The sequence below is a fragment of the Cibotium barometz genome, chromosome 47 (assembly GCF_041138505.1).
Source record: "Cibotium barometz isolate CiBa-2024 chromosome 47, ASM4113850v1, whole genome shotgun sequence".
Lineage (NCBI taxonomy): Eukaryota > Viridiplantae > Streptophyta > Polypodiopsida > Cyatheales > Cibotiaceae > Cibotium > Cibotium barometz.
Genome location: NC_141092.1, coordinates 28,917,804 through 28,934,496, shown reverse-complemented (window position 1 = coordinate 28,934,496; position 16,693 = coordinate 28,917,804). Strand labels below are relative to the sequence as shown.

Genomic DNA, 16,693 nt, shown 5'->3' with positions numbered 1-16,693 from the left:
ATATGTCGAGGCACGAGGGCAAAAAAGACTAGAGTGAGTGACAAAATGAAAAGCTAGAAGTCTAGATGATACATCATGGAGAGGCTAGAGTGATGAGAGGCCATCTAGTCATGACTAGTCTTGAGAGGTATCATTATGGATAGGGGAAGAAATGACCTCGCTAGAGTTGTCCCGCTTAAGAGATGAACCCAAAATCACCCTCAATCAGGACATTGCCCTCCTCATCGTACTTAGGCTCCTTGAGGTCTGCAACAAGATTCTCTTCTCTCGCAACAACTACTAATGAGCTCCCCGAGCCATGACTCACATGTGTAGATGGGCGAGTAGTCCATGCACAACCTCTACCTCGACTACATGTCATGACTGATTTGGCCACCTGAACTATGATGCTTTACATCGAGCTTCTCGTGAGCAAATGGTAGAAGGCCAAAGTAAAGTAGTTGTAGCTTATGTGTTAGAGGCAAAGAACACAGGGAGTCTTTTTCGAAGGAGGTAAGTAGGAGGGCTACTTAGCCATTGGAGTTGGTGCACATTGAATTTTGGGGCCAATGTGGTGGAAGTCTCTTGGTGGTGTAGAGTAATTTATGTTGCTAGTTAATGACTACAATAAGTTTACTTGGGCTTTCCCCATTTTAAGGATTGGTGGACTCTTGTGGAAAAGGAGTCGAGTTAACTCATCAAAACAGTGCGTGCTGACAAAGGAGGGTAGTTTACTTCCAATGAGATGGTCAATATTGTACAAGAATGGCATAAAGTGAGAGCTTGCCAATACAAGTACACCAACTGAGAATGGTGTGGTGGAGAGGTAGAACCATACCGCGGTGGAGATGCCTAGGACAATGCTTGAACAAAGAAGCCTTTCAAAGAAGCTTTGGGGCAAGGCAGTTGCAACAACAGTGCAAGGCTTCATTATGACTAAGTCTACCTTGCATCCGTGGTGCTCTGACAGAAACTTAGCACACATATCTTCGTATGAATGTCTGCTCTTATGTGAGTGGGAGGATACACCAACTATTGGGCATTGATGACTTCAGTGTGGATGTCATAGTATCTAGTCCACACTATGCATGATGGAGCTGATGGCTATATAGTCTTATGGATGACTACCACACGAGTTTATAACCTGCATTTTCTTATAAGTTGAGTTTGGGCTTGTTCTTGGATTCATCTAGATATACATTTAAGCTTTATTATAATTTAGTAGACATGCAAATTTCACATTGTGAATTTTTCATCTGAGTTGCAACCAGTTGATATTGTGTTAATCATTCCTATCTTCAGTGGTGCATATCATTATCAACCTCCTTTTTCTTGTATTAATTCTTTCTATTTATTGTTTCCTTAGTGCTAGACTTCATTACCGAGTCTGCATTTATCTCCAGAGTCCTAACACAAACTTAGCACGCAGACCTTCGTATGATTGTACTCTCTTATGTGTGTGTTTGTGTGGGAGCATACATAGATACCAAGTTCTGGCACTGATGACGTAAGTGGGGATGTCATAGTATCTAGTCCACAATATGAATGATGGAGCCGATGGTTATTTAGTATTGTGGATGACTACCATGAGTTCACAACTTTCACTCTCTCACAAGGTGAATTTGAGCATCTTTCTGGATTCATCTAGATATATATAGATCTTCAATGATTTAGTATCAGGAAAGACTCCATACATGAAGCCTACCTTGGTAAAGAAGCCTAATGTTTCACATTTTCGGGTGATTGGATGTGATGTCTATGTACATGTGCCAAAGACTCGGAGTAGAAATTTGGATTCCCAAGTCCAAGAAGTGCTTCCATTAACATGAGTTGATCGGTAGCAGCATATGTTGAGAGATGTCTTTGAGGAACCAAATGAGGTGTTTCATGAAAGCAATGAAGATGAAGAAGATTTGCACATAAGCATGATGATGTTGTGCCAGAAGACCAGGAAGTAGGTTTGGCATGCCAAGAAGTCAGTAGAGACCATGAGCATGATGATGTTGTGCCAGAAGACTAGAAAACATGTTGAGAGTTCAAGATTTCTCCACATTGAGAGACTCTACTGTGCAGGGACTCCTCACGAATGGATTCAAGAGGACTGCCCTAGGCAATCATATTGGTTACGGGGAAAGGAATCGACAGGAGAGTACTTGCAATTGCATTATGGCCTTTTGTGTAAAGCCATGCAAAAACGAGAGCCAACCAATGTTGGAGATTCCTCATACAAGAAAAGTGGAAGCAAGCAATGCAAGCGGAGATTGATGCTACTGAGAAAATGATATGTGGGAACTTGTTCCCAAACCACAGAAGCGGAAGGTCATTGAAGTCAAGTGGGGTTTTAAGACCAATTGTCATAGTGATGGCACTTTAGACAAACACAAAGCTAGACTTGTAGCCAAGGGGTATGCTCAAAGAGCCGACATCAACTTTGAAGACACCTTTGCACCCACAACGCGGATGACCACTATTCAAATAGTTCTTGCGGTGGCAGTTAAGAAGAAATGACAAATTTACTAGATGGATGTCAAGTTTGCATTTCTTAAAGGCGACGATATTAGGGAGGAGGCTTATGTCGAACAACCTCCAAGCTTCCAACTCCAAGGATCAAAAGGCATGGTTTATAGGTTGAAGAGACTTTGTATCGACTCATGCAGGTTTCTAGCACTTGAAGAGACTTTGTATCGACTCATTTGAAAAGGTTACTTTGCCAATCCAAACCTCTACATCTTCCAAAAGAAGAGAGCAAACATGTTTCAAGATAGTCCTGTATGTAGATGACTTGCTCATTTCAGACCATCATCAATGCAGAGCACATTGCTCGTTTCAGACCATGATCAATGTAGAGCACATTGCAAACACTAACATTGCCTTGCAGAAAGTGAGATGACTGACATGGACTTACACCATTTATTTTTAGGATTGGAGATGTGGCAGACTCAGAGAGGGATCGTTGTCTCCTAGTAACAGTGTGTGAAGGATCTGTTGGAAGTGTTTGGGTGGGATGGAAGTCTGCAAGCCCATTTCAACTCCTATGGAGCCGAACACGAAGGTATCGGCTCATGAGGATCCTTGATTTGGCTTTTGAACAGCCGAATGGATATTTGCTTCTTGGTCGCGTTGTTGGCTGGTTTCATGCAGTGAAGTCACATTGGCAGACAGGATTGCGCATTGTTCAATATCTGAGGTGGCACCAGGAGAATGCGACATTCTCTATCCCTCGCAGCCCACCGAGGGGGGGGTAAATGATGAAGTTGAATGAAGGGGACGAACATATTCGGACTGGTACATGTGAGGCCACGTATAGAGCTGCATGTACAGGTACATGTGAGGAGGTGTGGCTCTAGGATTTTCTGGAGGATCTTTGCTTCCTATAGAAGAAGCCTAGCACCATCTTGTGTGACAATAAGAGTTGTCTAGAACCTGGTGCTTCATTATAGGGCCAAGCACACTGAGATCCAATATGACTTTGTTGGTGAAAAGATTGTGGATGGTGTGATTATGCTAAGTTGTTACAAGACAGAGGACAACCAAGCAGTCCACTTCACCAAAGCTCTTTGCTAACTCCCTCAATTCGATGCCGCATTGTTGATTTGAGAGGGTTGCCTAGTAGTCAAATCTATGTCTGTGTCAGTTAGGATACCCCATTTTGTATGTATGGGGTGCCTTTTTCATTGTCCAACCATGTTTTATTTTTGTTGAATCGTATGGTATTTGTGGCAGGCCACTTTTGATTATGTCAAGTCGGCACAAAAGTTCTTGTCCATGTCACAATCACAAGAAGTTTTGGGTGTTTTCTCTGGTGGGAAAGAGGCCCCTTTTCCCTTATGTTTTCCTATATAGTTCAACATCATGAGCTTCTACAGACAAGGCTCCGCATACCTACCTAGCTAAGTGCGGTGTGGCAGGCAGGGGGGTTGGCAGCCCCCCCCCACTGCACCCAGCTAGGTATACTACACCTCGCCCGTAGAAGCTCATGATGTTGTATTAGCGAAGTGGCAATTGTAGTGGGAAAATGTTTGAAATTTCTTGTGAGTGTCCCTTTGCAAACATCGAAAGGTGGTCTTTAGAGTTTTTTACAGTTTCCTTGGCCACTACAAGACAATCATTATTTTTCGATGCTTAGTTTCCACGCTTGGTCGCGACATCGATATGTGCGTCAAAATAGGCGTTGAAATATGCATCGAAATAACAGTCGAAAAGGTATTATTTTTAAATTTGAATTTATATATAATATTTGCCAGTTCCCACCCTGGGGTGTGTTTTAGCCTTCACTTTCTATCTCTTTGCAAGCATATGTGTCTATGAGAGAGAGAGAGAGAGAGAGAGAGAGAGAGAGAGCTAGAGAGAAAGATCAGAGAGAAAGAGAGATAGAGAGAGAGAGAGAGGGGGGGCCGAGGAGGGTAGAATTGCCATCATGCTCTTTGAAGGAGGAAAATCACTAAGGTGCAATTAAGAAAGTGCTTTGTTTTACAAAATGAAATTAAAGTTCATCATCAACTTGCTCGTCCTCAGCGAGATCCATGGCTCCAAATAAATCTTTTTCTAGAAATACTCCATCATTATTGTCAGTTTGTGGAACCGGTTGTCTTGTAGAAGTAGAAGGTAATTCATCCATGTCGTCATCCTCTTCTAGCTCTAGCATGAGAGCTGTCAATGCATCATGATCATACTCAGCTTGAATCTCTTCTTCTTTTGGATTATCTCTAGTGTCTGTTTCTTGTTCAAGATGTATTTGATCAATGCGTACACCTTCATCCGATCCTAATCCAGTGTGAGCCTCACCTACTTTCTCAACTATTATGTCTTCTTCTTGTTCTTCTTATTGTTTAATAGGTGCTAGTGGTGTATGCTCAACCATCACATGATCTGGGGAGAGTTCCTCAGCATCTGGCAAACAGTCAATTGCTATTTTCACCTCTTCAAATATTTATTTTCCACGTCGATTGCAAGTTCAATATGGATAGGCAAGCACGTAAAATAGACACATGTGCTCCACGATATAGTGGAAGACGAGTAAGCCTGCGTAGCTCTTTCTCTTCTTGGGAAGCGTATTCTACACGTCTTGTGATTTCTTCTATCCCTTCGTGTTCCAAACCACGATCTTATGTTCCATCGTGTAAGGCATTTATCATGTCATACATGTCATGTTCTAGTATTTGCTCCGAATCTGCCTCAAGTTCCTAGGGTTATTGGATCACCTCGTTTTGTGGCTACTCTTGTTGGTCTCCATTGTTCAGGTCAGATATCCACTGGTTCGTCACAAGCGCGCATTGCCACTAATTAGATGTTCTAATCGCTCCACCAAAAATATTCTCCATTTTTTTGTATGATCATTGCAAATTCGTCGACTTCAAGCCACTTGGTATTTGCACAGCGAGTACATGGGCAAAGTGTCTTCTCCTCTAAATCAACAAAATTTGAGGGTGTGGCATCGTCCATGGTTTCCATATTGATTTGCAATAGGAAGGAATGCTAATATTTTGAGGGGAATCCTCCCTTAAGTATTTGTGGAGGGTGGTAGTCGGTGATATGGAATTTGAAATGTCGGGGGTGCGTAAGATCTCGAAAGATTTTGAATTTGAATGAAAAGTAGCAATCGTCGAAATAAGCATCAAAAAGGTCGTGGGAATAACTGTGGAAAAGGTCGTCGAAATCAGGGTGGAAAAATGCATCAAAACATCCGTTGAAATAAGCGTGGAAAATTTATGTTTTTGACTTTTATTTCCACGTTTTTTCGACCAATGTTTCGATGATTTTTTCCACCTTGATTTCGACGACCTTTTCGATGGTTATTTCTATGCATATATCGACAGTGCAGGTTTTTACAGTAAAACAGAACCTCGCTTTTTTTTTTGCGTTTTTGTTCGTGCGCATGCGTTCTGCTACCTCATCAGGTATGCCTCATTTGCCCTCACTCCCCTCTACTCTTGGTTATATGTACATGTGTTGTAAAATGTCTATGTGTGATTAGGGATAATTTTCTTGTTTTTTGCTTTCTTCTTTGTTTTGCAGGTTCTCTCTCTCCCAAGGTCTTCTCCACTTCTTTACCACTCAAACAGGTTCGCCTTCTTCTTTGCCCTCCCTCCCCTCTCCTCTTGGTTGTGCGATGTGTGTGTGTGATTAGGGATAATGAATGTTTTTGTTTTTTGCTTTGTTCTTTGTTTTGCATGTTCTCACTCTCTTCCAAGCTCTTCTCCACTTCATTACCACTCAAGTAGGTTTGTCTCCTTCTTTGCCCTCCCTCCCCTCTCCTCTTGGTTGTGAGATATGTGTGTGTGTGTTAAGAGATAATGAATGTTTTTATTTTTTTGTGTTCTTTGTTTTGCTGGTTTTCTCTCTGTCCCAAGCTCTTCTCCACCTCCTTACCACTCAAGTAGGTTCGCCTCCTTCTTTTCTCTCCCTCCCCTCTCCTCTTGGTTGCATGTGCGTGTGTTGAGTATTGTGAGATGTGTGCTCTTATTCATGTGCATGCTCTTTTTCAAGTGCCCATGTGGGCTTTGTTATGTGTGTGTAGAAACATGTCCCGTACTCCAGATGAGACACCGAGAAAGAGGAGAATGGCCGATATCTGTCAACACTTGTCGAAGCCAAATGAGTTCACGAGCTGCAAGTGATGCCGCAACATATTCAGATTCGGTTGTAGAAACTGCAACACAACGCTGTTTCTTGCTGGTCCAAGAAAAAAGACAACCATTAATGAAGAAACAATTGCCACTAGTAGATCGCATAGATAAATGTGAGCTGGCCCAATCTGCATCTGTGTAACCCAAAAGAGAAAGAGATGGAATGGAGTCGGATGTGAATTGCCGTTGATAAACCAAACCATAATCTATAGTGCCTTTCAAGTATTTCAACACGCGCTTTGCTGAAGACCAATGCTTAAGAGAAGGACATGCAAGGTGTTGCCCGAGATAGTTAGCAATAAACAAAATGTCAGGACGAGTGTTCAAACCAACAACTTGAAGACATCCAACCAAATTAGCATATGGTTGATTTGTAACAAGCTGGCCACCACCATCAGAAGTGTTTTTCATGGAACTCGCAAGACAAGGAGTAGTTGCTGAATGTGCAGATTCCAAACCAAACTTCTTAATAGTATCTTCAATAAACTTTGACTGTCGAAGTAATAAAATACCTTTACTGCGATCCCTTTGAATCTGAATGCCAAGACACGAGTGAAGCTCTCCAAGATCCACCATATCAAATGCCGAAGATAACAACTGCTTACTTTGGTGTAGAAATCCCAAATCATTGAAAACAAGGATTGTATCATCCACATAAAGGGCAAGGATTACAAAACTACCATTTTGGTGTTTGGTAAATAAGTTGGGATCAGAAGAGCAAGAGAGAAAACCATGGGAGGTAAGAAAAAGATCAAACTTGATGTACCAGGCCCGTGAAGCTTGTTTAAGACCATATAAAGCCCTATGAAGACGAGCAACAAGATCTTCCTTCCCTGCAATAACAAATCCTTCTGGCTGCTCCATGTAAATTTCTTCATTCAAATCTCCATTCAAGAAAGCTGTGCGCACGTCCATCTGATGAATTTCTAAGTCAAATTGAACAGCAAATGCCAATAAAACCCGAATACTAGTAATGCGAACAACTGGTGAAAAGGTTTCGTGATAATCAACGCCAGCAACTTGAGAATAACCTTTGGCAACTAAACGTGCCTTGAATTTGTCAAAGGATCCATCTGCTTTAAATTTTGTCTTATATACCCACTTACACTTAATGGCAGTACGGCCAGGAGGTAGCTCACTGAGTATCCATGTACCTTTAGAGATAAGAGAATCATACTCTGCTTCCATAGCCTCTTGCCATTGATCCTTTTGTGGAGAACATATAGCATCACTGTACGTGGCTGGATCTTCAGAAGTAGAGAAAACATTAGCCTCAAAATCTTCATCATAAACATGACAAGAACCATGCTCAAAATCAATAGGCAGATCAATAAAAATGTCAACATCATCAATGACAGCATTCAGAATCAATGGTTGTGAAGAGGAAAGTTGCTCTTTAGATGGTTGTGAAGAGGAAATTTGCTCTATAGAAGAAGATTCATCATCACACAAGAATGGAAAAGCTTGAAGCAAAGATTTAGTATCATCAGAATCATCCATGGACCATGTACCACCCATAAGCTGTTCATTGAAAATAGCATCACGATTCACAAGCACTTTCTTGGAGGATGGGTCATAGAATTTGTAGCCTTTGGAAGTGTCAGAATACCCAATAAAAATAACTTTAAGGCCAGGAGCATCAAGCTTTGCTCGTGTTTCTTTAGGAACATGAATGTAAGCAATACATCCAAAGGTTCGAAAATGAGATACAGAAGGAATTTCACCTGTCCATGCTGTGATGGGTATCTTACCAGAAGGAGCAGTAGTAGGAAGATGATTCTGAACAAAGACTACTGTCAAGAGAGCTTCACTCCAGAAGACACGAGATAACCCAGAATGAATCAGCATACATCGTATAGCATTGATAATAGTGCGATTCTTACGTTCAGCAACACCGTTCTGTTGAGGTGAATATGGAATTGTATGTTCATGATGAATACCATGGTCCGTACAATAACTCTCAAACTCACGAGACACATATTCTCCACCATTATCGCTGCGAAGTTTCTTGAGGCGACGTCCAGTTTGAAGTTCGGCAGCCTTGTGAAATTGCTTAAAAACAGATAACGCCTCAGATTTTTGTTGAAGCAAGAAAACAACTGTATACCGTGAGTAATCATCAATAAACGTAATGAAATAACGATGTTGTGTTCTCGATGGAGGCAAAGGTCCACAAATGTCGGTATGAACAAGATCCAACAAATCATGAGAATGAACTGAATTCGAGAGAGGAAAGGGTTTACGATTGTGTTTGCCAAGAGCACAAAACTCACAGATTCCCATATGAGGATGAGCTTTAAGATCCATTCCGCGTACAAGACCTTGACGATGAAGATTAAGAAGCTTTGAGAAATCAGCATGAACAAAGCGATGATGCCATATCTTGCAATCATGATCCCCTGGAGCAGTGACAACATTTGCTACACCATCATTAAGAGAGAGCTCAAACAAATTGCCATTACGAGAAGCAGTTGCAATAATCTGTCCATCTTTCTCAATGCGGCATTTGGTGTGGTCGAATCCAACAAACAAACCAAGATCAACAAGTCTTGCAACTGAAAGAAGATTACGTTGAAGTTCTGGGACATGTAAAACCCCTCGTAAAACTCGAGTTGAAGAAGATAAGGTGCCAAGATATAAATCTCCAATGCCCTTGACTTGGCAAGTTGTATCATTAGCAAGATAAACAACACGCTTAACAGGTAAAGAATGATAGTTATGTAGCCACTTAGATTCATATGTCATATTTCCTGTAGCACCAGAATCAATAATGAAAAGTGAACCATCACGTACATGAAGTATTCTGTCTGGGGGAACTGAACATAAAACACAACTTGTTTCAGGCATAACATTATCATGATGCTCGGCTGCATATGCTCGATTTCGATCTACATCAAATCGACGCTTAAAGCACATGGAAGAGGGATGATCAGATTTTCCACAATAATCAATAATGAAAAGTGAACCATCACGTACATGAAGTATTCTGTCTGGGGGAACTAAACATAAAACACAACTTGTTTCAGGCATAACATTATCATGATGCTCGGCTGCATATGCTCGATTTCGATCTACATCAAATCGACGCTTAAAGCACATGGAAGAGGGATGATCAGATTTTCCACAATAATCACAAGAAGAAGAATCTCTAGATAAACGTGGTTGTTTTGTGGTAATGTTGTGTTCTTCATCATATTGACGTGCCCAACAGTCATCTTCAGTATGACCATTCCTATTGCAGTAAGAACAATGCTTGTTAGGAAATTTGAGACGAGAGAAACTACCACCACGACGACCACCTCTACGGTTGCCTCGTTGAAAAGAACGCCTTCGCACATTAAAGGCTCGTTCCAACTGTTGTGACTCAGGCTCCTCTTGTTGTGAAAACATAACTGCATCATGACCAACACTACGTCGTTGTTGACGTTGAGAATACTCAATCAAAGATATGCAAGTTTGGTCAAAATCAAGACCGTCCTTGTTAGAAAGAATGGTAACAATGTTGTCATAAGACGGATCCTTTATTGTATCAAGAAGAATTGTAATAAGTTGCTTTCGTGGAACAGGATCACCCGCAGCAGCAAGTTGATTAATAATAGATTTGAAAGAATCAATATGTCCCGTCATAGCAGTACCAACTTCATACTGTAACTTTGAAAGCAAACCTCTCAAATAAAGTGTTTCTGTAACAGACTTTTTCTGAAAATTTGCTATAAGATACTCCCATACGTCATGGGAAGTAGGAAAGTCATACACATCAAGCATGAGAGAATCACTAAGAGCAGAAAGAATATACCGACGAGCTGCTTTATCACGCCTCTGCCAATCCATATAAGCAAGATGCCATGCATCAAAAACAGGGCCTTCCGTGATAAGAACGTTGTCAGAATTCGGAATAATAGGCTGAGAGACGGACATAGAGAATTGCCAATAACAACATCTGAGAGCTCATCGCCTTCAAGAATTAACAGCATCTTTGCTTTCCAACCGGGAAACCCTTGGCCTTGAAAAGAAGGAATAGAACGTTGGCCAGAAGGAAAACCATTGACGAGAACAGTCATAGCCATAACTGTCTGTGAGAAGACGTATAAGATAAAATCACAAAATTTGCACACCATAGACAAGGACGACTGCAAGAGATAAGAGACGTCAATAAGAAAAGAGTCCTCAAAATAGCGAAACGTGGGACGCAAGATTCATGTGGATGAAAAAGCTAGATTGGTCGCTTTGCTAAAAATAGCAAAATCCGAGACGTGGGACGCAAGATTCATTGGTAGACGCTTGACGAAAAAGCTAGATTTGGCGGTTTGCTAAAAACGCTTGACGAAGAAGCTAGATTTGGGCGGGTTGCTAAAAACGCTTGACGAAGACGAAACCTGTGTGCTCACAAAGACACTTGATGAAGACGAAACCTGTGTGCTCACACAAAGAACCTGTTTTGCTGTTTTACAGATGCAGTTTGCCTGAACTGTCATAACTTTTGACTCACAACTCCGTTTGACAAACTTTTTTGATAGGATTCACCAGCACAATACAATCTACACAATAGGTTTTGGTTTTAAGGACGCGATTAAGAAACAACTCTAATTACAACAAGTTAAGCTATAAAATCATGTAGACAACACATAATCAAAGAACAATCTTGTAAGACATGAAATTAGAATCATGAATTTAACAAGAAGACATAGATGCTTCCCTCATAGATGCTCTGATACCATGTTGAAATGTAGAGAGAAAGAGACGAGACAAGAGACACATCATGTACGCTCCCAAAGACTGATTCATATTGAGGACAAGATACATATATATAGGTGAGACCAAGTTAGGTAGAGTGAGCCATATATAGAGCTCCAACAGCCTGACCAGTTTATGGGTTTTTTAGCACAAGTCACGCCCGAGCAAAGAGCGATGGCACAACAATATTTTGGGGGAGGAGCGGGCACTTTGGCCGTACCATCGGGAACCACCACCGCTAACCCTAGTACACCAATAGAAACCCCACGAAGAGCCACTAGAACCGCTCCCTTAGGTCGCTTGTCCAACACTCGCAGAGGACAACACTCGAGTGGTGGAGGTGGAGGTGGTTGTTGTCCAAGTGGGGGCACGGATGGGTCTATGCCCCCACGTGAGCGTCCTTCCCCATCTAGCACCAGAGGCACTCCATGCTCGCGATCATCTCGTGACGTTTTGACACACACCCCACACCCAATGGGAAAAAATATTATACAATTGTCAATTACAACTTGGCTTTGGATGATGTCGAGAAAGAGATGAAGAGCCGCATCCGCAAGCTTTGCTACATTGTCTTTGCTAATGACTATGACTTTATGGCCAAAGTTGGATAAAACTAAGAAAGATAGAGTCATTAATCAAATCAAAGATGAAGCTAAACATCGGTAGTGATGCCATCCCCATAAGCTCGATAAAGGACCACATGGTGGACGTCATGAAACATTGGCGGGGAGATGTGACTAGGAGAGTGAAGGTAGGGGGTGAGAAGGCTTGGTACATCAGCACACCAAGGATTGGAATGAGGAGAAGGAAAAGTATGCAAGAAATCCCCAACACTACAAGCAATAAGAGGATGTGGCGAACGCCCGAATGGAGAGCGTAGGAAGCTCTCACCTTGGAAGTGGTGGTTGGGATGCATTCCATGTCTACTTTGTAAGTATCAATGCTTATCTTGTATGTTGCATTTGATGTTATGTCTACTTTATAAGCATCAACGCTTTATCTTGTTGTTTTGGTACTTTTAGAATCAAGTGGTTGGTCGGCCGGCACAACGGGAGAAGAGGAGGACATTGCTCGCCACCACCAAACATGTACTTTCTTTTGGAGAAGCTTGAGCGAGATGGAGCCAACCTCAATTGGGGGCGCATTACAGATATGATAAGTGTGGCCAGTCTTAACCTTATGATTTGTATACTTGCTTTGCCATGTCATGTTAGATCGTTGTTTTATATACAAAAAAAAAAGTGTCTGGTATAGTTTTTGCAGGCACCAATACCTGACCCTGAGTGAGGGCTCTCCATAGAGTGGCCTTGCCCATTTCTTTTTTCTTTTACATACATATTTTGGTCAGCTCACATCTTTGTTTGAGCTTGTATAGCTTGTATATGCAACTACTTTATGCAATTTTGGTCATCGAGTATAAAATCCATTTTGGTTTTCCATACCATACTATGTTGGCTCATCTTGTCAGAGCTTGTAATATGGTCTTTGATATGTAAATTTCACATCTTGCAATATAATTTGGCCATTGTTTGCACTTGTGTACAATGTACATACTTTGTAATGTCAAAAACGTCATGGCACTCCAACATTTCCAACAAATTCGCTTCGTTCTTCACATCAGAGTACAGTTGACTTTGGTACTCTATAAGTTTGGCATAATGGTACATCTAGCTAAAAGGCTGTAACTGGATGCACCATTATGCCAAAAAAAATTATACCTGCATGCGTCGAAAACAGCGTCGAACATTTCTTGCATCCGTCGAAAAAAACATCGAAAGTTTTCTACATCCGTCAAAATAATCGTCGTAAGTTCCAGTCGAAATAACCATCAAAATGGCAGTTGAAATAGGCATCCAAAAGTCCATTTGAAATAAGAGTGGGAAAACATGTTTATTTCGATGCATGTTTCGACGGATATATGCATCGGAAAAGATTCCATATGAAGCCTACCTTGGTAAGAAGCCTAATGTTTCACATTTTCGGGTGTTTGGATGTTATGTACATGTGCCAAAGACGCGGAGTAGAAATCTGGACTCCCAAGTCCAAGAAGTGCTTCCATTAACAGTAGTAGTTGATCGGGAACAGCATACGTTGAGAGATGTCTTTGAGGAACCAAATGAGGTGTTTCACGAAACCAATGAATATGAAGAAGATTTGCACATGAGCATGACGATGTTGTGCCAAAAGACCACGAAGTAGGTCTCGCATGCCAGGAAGTAGGTAGAGACCATGAGCATGATGATGTTGTGCTAGATGACCAGAAAACATGAGAGTTTAGGACTTCTCCACATCGAGAGACTCTAGTGTGCAGGGATTCCTCATAAATGGATTAAAGAGGATGGCCCTAGAAGGCGATCATATTGATTATGGGAAAAGGAATTGACAGGAGAGTACTTGCAAGTGAATTATGGCCTTTTGTGTAAAGCCATGCAAAAACGAGAGCCAACCAATGTTGGAGATTCCGTTCATACAAGAAAAGTGGAAGTAAGCAATGCAAGTGGAGATTGATGCTACTAAGAAAATGGTACGTGGGAACTTGTTCCCAAACCATAGAAGCAGAAGGTCATTGGAGTCAAGTGGGGTTTTAAGACCAAATATCATAGTGATGTCTCTTTAGACAAACACAAAGGTAGACTTGTAGTCAAGGGGTATGCTCAAAGAGCCGACATCGACTTTTAAGACACCTTTGCACCTACAAAGCGGATGACCACCATTTGAATAGTTCTTGCGGTGGATGACAAATTTACTAAATGGATGTCAAGTTTGCATTTCTAAATGGCGATATTAGGGAGGAGGTTTATGTGGAACAACCTCCAAGCTTCCAACTCCAAGGATCAAAAGGCATGGTTTATAGGTTTAAGAGATTTTGTATCGACTCATGCAAGTTTCCAATGCTTGGATGAGAATATAGATTCAGTCATCTCGTTGTTGAAAAGGTTACTTTGCTCATCCGAACCTCTACATCTTCCAAAAGAAGCGAGCAAACATGTTGATAGTCCTGTATGTAGATGACTTGCTCATTTCAAACTGTCATGTAGATGACTTGCTCATTTCAGACTGTCATGTAGAGCACATTGCAAACACTAACACTACCTTGGAGAAAGTGAGATGACGTGCTCATTTCTGACCGTCATGTAGAGCACATTGCAAACACTAACATTGCCTTGGAGAAAGTGAGATGACTGACATGGACTTACGCCATTTCTTTCTAGGATTGGAGATGTGGCACACTGAGAGAGGGATTGTTGTCTCCCAGTAGCACTGTGTGAAGGATCTGTTGGAAGCGTTTGGGTGGGATGGAAGTCTACAAGCCCATTTCAACTCCTATGGAGCCGAAAGTGAAATTATTGGCTCATGAGGATCCTTGATTTGGCTTTTGAATAGCCAAATGGATATTTGCTTCTTGGCTGGTTTCATGAACTGGTGAAGTTGCATTGGCAGATAGGATTGCGCATCATTCAATACCTGAGGTGACACCAGATTGCGGCATTCTCTATCCCGCGGCCCGCCCGGGGGGGGTAGACGACGAAGTTGAATGAAGGGGACAAACATATTCGGACTGGTATATGTGAGGCCAAGTATAGAGCTGCATGTTTGGGTACATGTGAGGAGGTGTGGCTCTGAGATTTGTTGGAGGATCTCTGCTTCCTATAGAAGAAGCCTAGTACCATCTTGTGTGACAATTAGAGTTGTCTAGAACATGGTGCTTTATTATAGGGCCAAGCACACTCAGATCCAATATGACTTTGTTGGTGAGAAGATTGTGGATGGTGTGATTGTGCTCAGTTGTTGCAAGACAGAGGACAACCAAGCAATCCACTTTACCAAAGCTCTTTTCGAGCTCCGTCAATCATTGATGATTTGAGAGGGTTGCTAGTAGTCAAATTTGTGTATGTGTCAGTTAGGATACCCCATTTTGTATGTATGGGGTGCCTTTTTCATTGTCCAGCCATGTTTTATTTTTGTCCAATCGTATGGTATTTTTGGCAGGCCACTTTTGATTGTGTCACAAAAGTTCTTGCTCCATGTCACAATCACAAGAAGTTTTGGGCATTTTCTCCTATAGGAAAGAGGCCCCTTTTCCCTTATGTTTCCCTATATAGTTCAACATCATGAGCTTCTGGAGACGCGGCTCTTTATACCTGCCTAGCTAGCTGCGGTGGGGGGCAGGGGGCTGCTGGCCCCGCTCCTGGGGCTCGCAGCCCCCTACCCCCCCCCACTGCACCTAGCTAGGTATCCTACACCTCGTCACTGCAGAAGCTCATGATGTTGTTTTAGCAAAGTGGGAATTGTAGTGGGAAAATGATTGAAATTTCTTGTGAGTGTCCCTTCGCAAACATCGAAAGGTGGCCTTTAGAGTTTTCTACAGTTTCCTTGGGCGGCACGTGCATCTTATTTCTAAAAGACCTTTTATGTTGTTTGTGTTATTCCTCTTTTATTTGTGTACTTGTGTTCCCCCTTTCTTAAAAAGGTGTTGTCCGCATTGTTGTGCATCTTTGATGTTTTCTACATTTTTGGCCAGGATACTGTATTGTTTACAGTAGGAGAAGAGCGCATTATCAGGGCATGGGATACACGGAGTGCAAAGCTTGATTTTTCAATCAAGAATGCATACACAGACAGAATACGGGGATTTGTGTGTGGGCTGCAGATCAAGCATCAGCAGAGACCGTTTCATATGATGTAGCTAGCGCGTCTTCAGATGGCTGCATACGGATTTAGGATGATGGAGATGATGCAAGCCTTGTTATGGAGGTAGAGATCAAATCTCATCTTACGTGTCTCGTGGCATGTTCTGTGAAAAGTAAGTCCGAACATATTTTGTCATGCATGCGTTGTATGGTCTGCTGCTTGCTAACAAGATTCATTTGTTGTCAGATAATTTGCTGAAGACACATGATGTTGATAGTAGCAAGGATGAGAAACACGTTTCTACAACCGATGGTGATGTACCGGAGAAAATACTTGATAGACATGATCATGGCGGCACAACCAAGAGTCGTGTTGTCGTCGCGCTGAGGGAGAAGCTTTGGGCAAACCTTCACCAAAGAAGAAGTTGAAGAAAGCAAAGGCCAAAAAGTTTAAAGGTAGGTAATACAGTCTGGTGGGCTGATCATACTTGGGGAGTTTTAGTATCTACAATGTGACTAGTGAGATTGGGCCTTAAGTGGGTGCTACTGGTTTGTTCCATAAGGGGGGTACGCCTCTAAATGTGCCCCTTCAGGTGCTATACAGCTCTGTTGAGGGTGTTTATTAAGGGAGGAAATGTATGACTCTTTTGCAGTCATCGTGATGATTTAGTAAAGGGATGGGAAGCCGAAGGGACTTGAGGTTTAAAAAAAAGTAAAAATTAG

General features: G+C 41.9%; 1 pseudogene; it reads left to right on the top strand.

Annotated features, from left to right (window-relative positions):
- The window catches only part of LOC147611560 (uncharacterized), a 22,378-nt pseudogene extending 5,979 nt beyond the window's left edge, over positions 1–16,399 (top strand).
- Positions 16,400–16,693: the final 294 nt, after the last annotated feature.